We start from the raw sequence: 9,572 nt of genomic DNA, 5'->3' as shown, positions 1-9,572 counted from the left end.
CCTTCCTGTATCCCAATGACTCTTAAGTTTGTTCTCTTTATGTTATCCCATATTTCTTGGATGTTCTGCTCATGGTTTCTTAACAGTCTTGCTGAGCTGTCTATGTTCTTTTCAAGTTGAAATACTTTGTCTTCATTGTCTGATGTTCTATCTTCTAAGTGTTCTACTCTGCTGGTAGTATTCTCAATTGAGTTTTTAAGTTGGTTTATTGCTTCCTGCATTTCTAGGATTTCTGTTTGTTTTTTATAACCTCTATGTCCCTGTATAGTTGATCTTTTGCTTCTTGGATTTGTTTATGTAATTCATTGTCGAAGTGATCTTTCATTGTCTGATTTTGCTGTCTAATGTCTTCCTTAAGACTAAAGATCATCTGAAGCATGTATATCCTGAATTCTTTATCTGACATTCCATCTGCTGCAGCTATTACATCTTCTAAAGTTGAGTTGACCTGCATTGCTTGTGGTCCTTTCTTTCCTTGTCTTTTCATAGTGATCGCGTTTCTTTCTGCTTGGTGAAACTGTTGTGTTATTGAATTTCCCCCCCATATATTTATATTGCTCTTGTATAGTTGAAAAGTCTCCCTTGCAGGGGCGGGCGGCAACTGTGCTCCTCCTCCAATTGGGATGATCTGTCTACCACGCTGACGGGCCGCTGGGTCTGTTCTCCTGGTCGGTCGCAGGTCTGCCTACCTTGAAGGCGCTGGCGGCGGCTCTGCTCTGCCCTTACTCCAATTGGGGTGACGTGTCTACCATGTCAGCGGGTCGCTGGGCCTGTTCCGGGTGCGGGAGGTGGCTCTGTATTCCATTTATTTCTACCCTGATCTTTATAGCTTCTTTCCTCTACTGAATTTAAGTTGTTCTTATTTCTATAATTCCATGAGGTAAAATGATAGCTTGTTTATTTTAGATTTTTCTCTTTTTTGATGTAGGTTTTCATTCCTAGCAACTTCCCTTTAAGTTCTACTTTTTCTGTATTAGGTATTGGTTTACCATGTTTCCATTTTCATGTGCTTTAAGAAACTTTTAAATATCTATATTCTTCACTTGGTTGTTCAGTAATATGTTGTTTAATTTCCATGTATTTATGTAATTTCCAAGTTTTTTTCTTGCTATTCATTTGTGGTTTATTGTACTGTGGTTGGAAAAGATTCTCAATCTGATTTTAATTTTTTAAAATTCCTCTTTGTGTCCCCTAATATGATCTTTCCTAGAGAATGTCCCATGTACTATTGAGAGCAGCATGGATTCTGCATCTTCTCTGTACTAACTCTCTGTTAGTTCCACTGCTGCTTGTTGATTTCCTGTCTGGTGATCTGTCCATTGTTGACAGTAGGATGTTGGTGTATTGTTCACAGATCCAGAGGCTTCATCCATGGGCACTTGCCTGGGGGCAGAGGTCATGAAGAAGTGCCTAAAATGGACCGTCCATCCCTATAGCCTTCGCTTGGAACCAGGATGGATCTATATCCCTCATCCATTGTTGGAGCCGTGACCAAGTCAAGATGGCACCTGGCAGTTTGCCAGGAGGAGTGGCTTGTGAGGCAATGCCACCAAGCCATCAAGATGGTGGGGACTCCTTATTGGCTGATTGCTGTATCTGTAGGGGAGCAATGCTATGATTGGTTGATGCTGATTGAGTCTTGCTTTATGTAAAGCAGTTAGATATATATACCTCAGCTGTTCCGCAATAAAGCAGTTCCCGCTTCAACCTTCACAAGTTGCTTGTGACCTCTCGGTTATTTTGCCCAGCTGGACTGCGGCAAGTGGTGGCCTGTACGGGGAACTCTGGGACACTCGGGGGTTAGTGACAAGGTAAGCTGCCTGTCCCTAGAAATAGATAGGATGGGAGGAAAGCTGCTCGCCCCTGAGGAGCAGATAGGGCGAGAGGATGGATGGCCATTTCAAGAAAATAGAAAAATTGATACAATGTGTTTTTGTTTTGTTTTTGTTTCATTTTGTTTTGTTTTTGTTTTGTTTTATCTTAGTGTGTTGTGTTGTCTTTGTTACAGAAATATGAGATCAGAAGTTAGTAAAAATCAAACTAGAGGAAGGAGGCACCCCAGTAAAACCAAGAACAGTTAGGGCATATGTTGATATGATACAAAAATGTAGCCCATGGTTCTTAGAGGAGGGGTTGTTAAATATACCACAATGGGACTATCATGGTGCAGATTTTAAAAAGATAGAAAAGAAAAGCCCAGGAACTCTGCCAGTTGGCATATTACCATTATGGACGTTGATACAATATTATTTGCTTAGTCCAAAGCCTTCCTTTCAGACTATGGTAGAGGAAGGAGAAGACATCTTAGATCAAGTAAAAGAGGAAGTCTTCAAGCTAGTCAGAAAGGGGAAGAAAGTTCAGAGGAGGAAGGGCTATCAGGGGAGGAGTTACAACAGGAGGCTGCTACTAACCCCTTTCTATCACCAGAGGGCGTAAGTATTCAACCAACAGCTCCACCTATGTATATGGGGACAACATAAGCTGGGTGGCCCCCACTTCCCAAGTTGATAGATGGGATCCTGAGACAGGACCTCGAAGATTAGCATGCCCTGTACTTAAGGATGTGGGAGGGCAGTGATATCAACAGGCTTTGGATTTTAAAACTGTAGAGCAGTTAAAAGAAGCTGTAGTAGCCTATGGTCCTCAAGCTCCTTTTATAGTAAGCATGGTTGAATCCATTGCAAGTTTAAACTTGACACCTGCAGATTGGGCTAGCATGTGCAAAGCTGTGCTAAACAGAGGACAATATCTATTATGGAAAGTTACTAATCAGGAATTATGTGTGGAGACTGCCAAGCAAAATGCAGCAGCTGGGTATCCACAGAGAAATCTAGACATGTTACTAGGGAAGGACCTTATGCAGGTCAACAACAACAAGCTGGATATTATCCTTCTATATATTTACAGATTGCTTCAGCCACAGTTAAGGCATGGAAAACCCTACAAGGACAAGGGGATTTATAAGGTCATCTATCTAAGGTGATACAAGGAGCCAATGAGCCTTATGCTGAGTTTGCGGATAGGCTTATGCAAATAGCAAGCAGAGTCTTTGGGGATGTAAAACAAGTGATGCCATTAATAAAACAGCTAGCTTATGAACAAGCCAATAGAGGCTATTGGCTATTGTAGGGAGGCTATTCAAACTTGGAAACATAAAGATTTAAATGCATACACCTGGCCACCAATATGGTCAGGTTGCTTGGAATGAGGTTCCACACGTTACTTAACTCCTGGATTTACATTTACTCCTAGATTTAACACCTTTTCAAAGGAAATATTTAAAGGAAACAATTTTACTTATCAAAATCCTAGTCAAGCCATTACACCAAATCCATTTAATATTTGGTCACTTTGTGGACAAAGGGCTTGTATGGATATTTCACCTGTAGGATTTATAAAAGGATAGTTGATGTTTAATGGTTCTTACAATTAATACTAGTACTACGTTTGAGACCAATGTACAGATAAATAAGACTAAATATATAGATTTCAAACCTACTCCTGTTTGTTTACTTTCACCTTTCCTTTTCATTATATCTAATAATTCTGTTCAGAATAATGTACTAAATCATTCAGAAAATTGTTTTCTTAGTGCCTGCTGGAATGCTACACAATTTTCTTTAGCCATCATTGCCAGAATTCCTACCTTCACCCCAGTGCCAGTGAAGACAAAAATAGAAGAATTTCCAGTATTACTGAGAACCAAACGAGACTTCGGAATTACAGCTGCCATCATCACAGCTGTTGCTGTTTCTGCTGCTGATGCTACAGCTTCTGCGATAGCTATCTCATGAACTGTACAAACTGCTGCATTAATGAATAATGTAACTTAGCAAGTAGCACAAGCTTTACAAACATAAAACATTATTAATGATCATCTTAGAAATGGAATTCTGATGCTCAACCAAAGAGTTGATTTACTTCGAGAAGGAATAGACATATTAATGGATTCCTCTGCTATAAGCTGCTTACAGAACTTACCTGGACTGTGTATCACTTCTATGCATTATGATAATATTTCTTGAGCAGCAGATCTTTCCAGACAACTAGGAGCCATGATTAATGGCATAGGAATGTAAAGTTTCAAAATTCAACTAATCTATTGAGACAACAAATTGTATCTCTTAATAGTACTAGGGTGTCTTTGCCAACGGTGTCATCGGTGGTACAATTTTTCCAAGGGCTTATCACTTGGCGCCATCAATGGCTTGGTATCATGGCATTTTGTATTCTCCTCCTTCTGCTTATGGCAGGTCGTTTATGGATGTTTGTGTAAATTACACAGACAACAAAAAGAAACCACTATGGTTGTTAAACAGGCCATGATGGCCCTAGAAACAGGGCAAGATCCACAAGTATGGCTAAATATGTTGGGCAGGTAGTCAAAGACGGGTAAGATCCAATTACAATGGTACCAACCTAAGCCAGGAGGCTGTCGATTTGAGGACAGACCATCCAATGACGGGTAAAGACCATATGTAGTATTGGACAACCCAAGACTGGCAGGGTCCCTAAACCACATACTTATTGTTTAATAAAACAAAAAGGGGGAGATGTTGGAGGCCGCAACCAAGTCAAGATGGCACCTGGCAGTTTGCCAGGAGGAGTGGCTTGTGAGGCAACGCCACCAAGCCATCAAGATGGTGGGGACTCCTTACTGGCTGATTGCTGTATCTGAAGGGGAGCAATGCTGTGATTGGATGATGCTGATTGAGTCATGCTTTATGTAAATCAGTTAGATATATATACCTCAGCTGTTCCGCAATAAAGCAGTTCCCGCTTCAACCTTCACAAGTTGCTTGTGACCTCTCGGTTATTTTGCCCAGCTGGACTGCGGCAATCCATAGTCAATGGCTTGCAGTCAGTCTCCATAAGATTCTGCTTAGCACGTGACCTCATCATGGAGGGATTGGTCCAAGACGCCTAAGCAACAACTTGCATTTACCCCCATCTTTTTCTCTCAAATGGACAATATCTCTCTCCATATTGTCCTGCCTGGGGAGGTTGGAAGTCAAGGACTAGGCTGTCCTGTGGATACCGGTGCTGCAGTGCTTGGTTGCGCCCAGAGCCTGCAGCCTAAAGAGACCAGAGCAGCATAAAGGGCCCGTGCTACTCTGGCCTGCCTGCATGTGTGCTCTAAGGATTATAATATACCTACCTAACCTTTTACAGCCTTCTTAGAGTTAAAATTTAACCACCTTAAGCAAAGCACAGGAACTTTTCCTTTTACATATTCCTTCTATATTATGGTTGTCAAGTGTTTTATACCTAAATAAGTTGAAAGCCCACATCAGGAAACATTTTCATTTTTGCTTGTGCTGTTTATACAAATTTAAAGAACTTAAGAAGAGACAAATAATATTTTAAAAATGTACCCAGATAAATATCTACTTACATTTTTCTTCCTGTATTCCTGGTTTTTGTTTGTTTTTTTGTTTTGTAATGGGGATTGAACCCCGGGTGCTTAACCACTGAATCATATCTACCCAAATATTTTTTATTTTGAGATAGGGTCTCACTAAGTTGCTTAGGTCCTTGCTAAGTTGCTGAGGCTGACCTTGAACTTGTAATTCTCCTGCTTCAAACCCCTAACTAGCTGGGTTTACAGGCACATGCTACTCTACAGAAGTCTTCTAACACTATTCTCTCCATCTGAGCAGGGATAGCTGGAAGAATATTTGAAGTTATCTGATGCCAAGATGAGATATGGCTCCTTTGGGAAACAATTACTACCCTTTTATTAGGCTTTAGTGGAGACTGTTCCCACCACTCAGGGATTTGGAATAATTCAGTTCTCAAATACAAAATGTCATGATTAATGTTAGATTCATTCAGAAGGAAGGAGTGGCTCAGCAAAGTTCATTGTGAAGATAGAAATGGTACATAAGTAAGAATACCCCACTTGCCCTGGGGTTTTATGTTGTATTCATAAACATATTGCTGCCTTATCCTTAAGCTATAGGAACCCTCCAAACTATCAGTTCTTAGTATTGAGTGGTTTGAAGGTTTTTCTGTTTGTTAAAGCAAAGTGAGTTTCCTGGTTTACTAAAAGAAAACAAACACAGGATGCAGTGCAGTCTACAAGTTTTCCCTTAGTCAGTCAATGGTTCATAAACCCTTGGCTGAAGACGCAAGAGTCAATCTGCAAAATGGTCAAAACCAAGGGCAGAATATACACAGAACAGCAAGACATTTGGATTCACCAAGGCTGTGCTATATATTCAGCAAACATTTTTTCTCTTTTCATTCCTCTTATTCCCTCTTCCCTATCTCCCCACATCCCCTGCCTTCTTTTAGTGGTGAGTGCAATTATGGAAGTCCCTGTATGAAAGTCCCCATAGGAATTTTCAGAATAAACCGATGTGGGCAATGTAGATAACAATTAGAAAATCCCAGTAGGTGGCTTGGAAAGGCACTGGGATGTAGAAGCTTCCCTAGTTTCTCCTATGGGAATATTCCTAGATAAATAAATTGAGCTATGTAGATGTTCGAAATATGAAATGCTGTGTGGAAAAAATGACATATTCTTTCACTTCCTGTTGAAGCTGCTAATGAGGTAGAAGACCATATAAAATGCCAAGGAGAAAAGAATTATCCAAAGATGCTTGGATAATTTGGCAAGATTCTCTTAAGTTTAAGAGGTGGTGTTTATGGGGAAAAGGGACGCATAGGACATTCACTGGTAGTCCCAACTAGCTTTAGATGGATCCTACCTGTGTTGACATGTACTCTAGTTTGTTCTGTGATTACCCAGCCACCCAAACAATGGAACACCAAATTGTGCATTAATCGATTTCCCAAACCATATATTTCTGGACCAAATTATGCATTTAGCTGCTAGCAATGTGAACAATTGGATTAATAAGAGACCGATGTCCCTGAACATACTCAGAATAATAGTTTGAAAACTTGTTGAGCAATTAAAAAAACTATTGGGCTGGGGATATACTTCAGTTGGTAGAGTGTTTGCCTTGCATGCACAAGGCCCTGGGTTCTAATCCCCAGCAACACATTAAAAGAAAATCTGCCCCTGAGGTGGACTCAGCAACATATTGAAGGCAATAAATGAAGAAAAGAAATTTTTAAAAAGTTGCACTCTTTTTTTTTATTGTTGGTCATTCAAAACATTACATAGTTCTTAATATATCATATTTCACAGTTTGATTCAAGTGGGTTATGAACTCCCATTTTTACCCCGTATACAGATTGCTGTATCACATCAGTTACACTTCCACTGATTTACATATTGCCATTCTAGTGTCTGATGTATTCTGCTGTCTATCCTATTCTCTACTATCCCCCCTCCCCTCCCCGCCCCTCCCCTCCCCTCTTCTCTCTCTACCCCCTCTACTGTAAATCATTACTTCCACTTGTATTATTCTTCTCTTACCCCTCATTTCCTCTTATATGAAATTTTGTATAACCCTGAGGATCACCTTCCATTTCCATGCAATTTCCCTTCTCTCTCCCTTTCCCTCCCAACTCTTATCCCTGTTTAATGTTGATCTTCTTCTCAAGCTCTTCGTCCTTACCCTGTCCTTGGTTACTCCCCTTATATAAAAGAAGTCATTTGGCATTTGTTTTTTAAGGATTGGCTAGCTTCACTTAGCATAATCTGCTCTAATGCCATTCATTTCCCTCCAAATTCTATGATTTTGTCATTTTTTAATGCAGAGTAATACTCCATTGTGTATAAATGCCACATTTTTTATCCATTTGTCTATTTTTTTCTGACCTTTATTTATTTATTTATTTTATTTTATTTTTTAGTTTTTTTATTGGTTGTTCACAACTTTACAAAGCTCTTGACATATCATATTTCATACATTAGATTGAAGTGGGTTATGAAACCCCAATTTTACCCCAAATGCAGATTGCAGAATCACGTCGGTTACACATCCACAATTTTACATAATGCCCTATTAGTAATTGTTGTATTCTGCTACCTTTCCTATCCCCTACTATCCCCCCTCCCCTTCCCTCACATCTTCTCTCTCTACCCCATCTACTGTAATTCATTTCTCTCCTTGTTTATTTTCCCATTCCCCTCACAACCTCTTATATGTAATTTTGGATAGCAATGAGGGTCTCCCTTCATTTCCATGCAATTTCCCTTTTCTCTCCCTTTCCCTCCCATCTCATGTCTCTGTTTAATGTTAATCTTTTCTTCCTGCTCTTCCTCCCTGCTCTGTTCATAGTTGCTCTCATTATATCAAAGAAGACATTTGGTATTTGTTTTTTAGGGATTGGCTAGCTTCACTAAGCATAATCTGCTCTAGTGCCATCCATTTCCCTGTAAATTCTATGATTTTGTCATTTTTTATTGCTGCATAGTACTCCATTGTGTATAGATGCCACATTTTTTATCCATTCATCTATTGAAGGGCATCTGGGTTGGTTCCACAGTCTAGCTATTGTGAATTGTGCTGCTATGAACATCGATGTGGCAGTATCCCTGTAGCATGCTCTTTTAAGGTCTTCAGGGAATAGTCTGAGAAGGGCAATAGCAAAACATCCATATTTCTTGGATGTTTTGCTAATGGTTTCTTAGCAGACTTGCTGAGCTGTCTATGTTCTTTTCAAGTTGAAATACTTTGTCTTCATTGTCTGATGTTCTATCTTCTAAGTGATCTACTCTGCTGATAGTATTCTCAATTGAGTTTTTAAGTTGGTTTATTGCTTCCTGCATTTCTAGGATTTCTATTTGTTTGTTTTTTATTACCTCTATCTCCCTGTGAAATTTATCTTTTACTTCCTGGATTTGTTTATGTAGTTCCTTGTCAAAGTGATCTTTCATTGTCTGATTTTGCTGTCTCATGTCTTCCTTGAGACTCCAGATCATCTGAAGCATGTATATCCTGAACTCTTTTTCTGACATTCCATCTGTTGCAGCTATTACCTCTTCTAGAGTTGAGTTGACCTGCATTGCTTGTGGTCCTTTCTTTCCTTGTCTTTTCATACTGCTCGCGTTTCTTTCTGCTTGGTGAAACTGTTGTGTTTTTGAAATTTTCCCTCTATTTATTTATATTGCTCTTGTATAGTTGGGAAATCTCCCTTGCAGGGCGGGTAGTGGCTGTGCTCCTCCTCTAATTAGGATGATCTGTCTACCACGCTGGTCGGTTGCAGGTCTGCCCACCCTGCGGGTGTGGGTGGCGGCTCTGCTCGGCCCCCACTCCAATTGTGGTGACGTAACTACCACGCCCTCCGGTCGTTGGTCCTGATCCGGATGTGGGCGGCAGCTCTGCTCCACCCCTACTCCAATTGGTGTGACGTGTCTACCACGCTGGCAGGCCTCTAGGCCTGTTCCACCGGTGGGTCGCAGGTCTGCCTACGTTGTGGGCTCAGGCGGAAGTTCTGCTCAGCTCCCACTCCAAATGGGGCTACCTGACTGCCTCTCCAACGGGTCGCTGGGCCTTTTCCGGACACGGGCGGTGGCTCTGCTCCACCCCCACTCCAACCAGTGTGACGTGACTGCCTCGGTGCTACGTGTCCACCACGCTGGCAGGCTACCGGGCCTGTCCTGCCAGTGGGTCGCAGGTCTGCCTACCTTGCAGGCTCAGACGGCGGCTCTG

Source organism: Spermophilus citellus, assembly GCF_964194105.1.
Source record: "Spermophilus citellus genome assembly, chromosome: 10".
Taxonomy (NCBI): domain Eukaryota; kingdom Metazoa; phylum Chordata; class Mammalia; order Rodentia; family Sciuridae; genus Spermophilus; species Spermophilus citellus.
Note: the sequence above shows the minus strand (reverse complement) of the source record.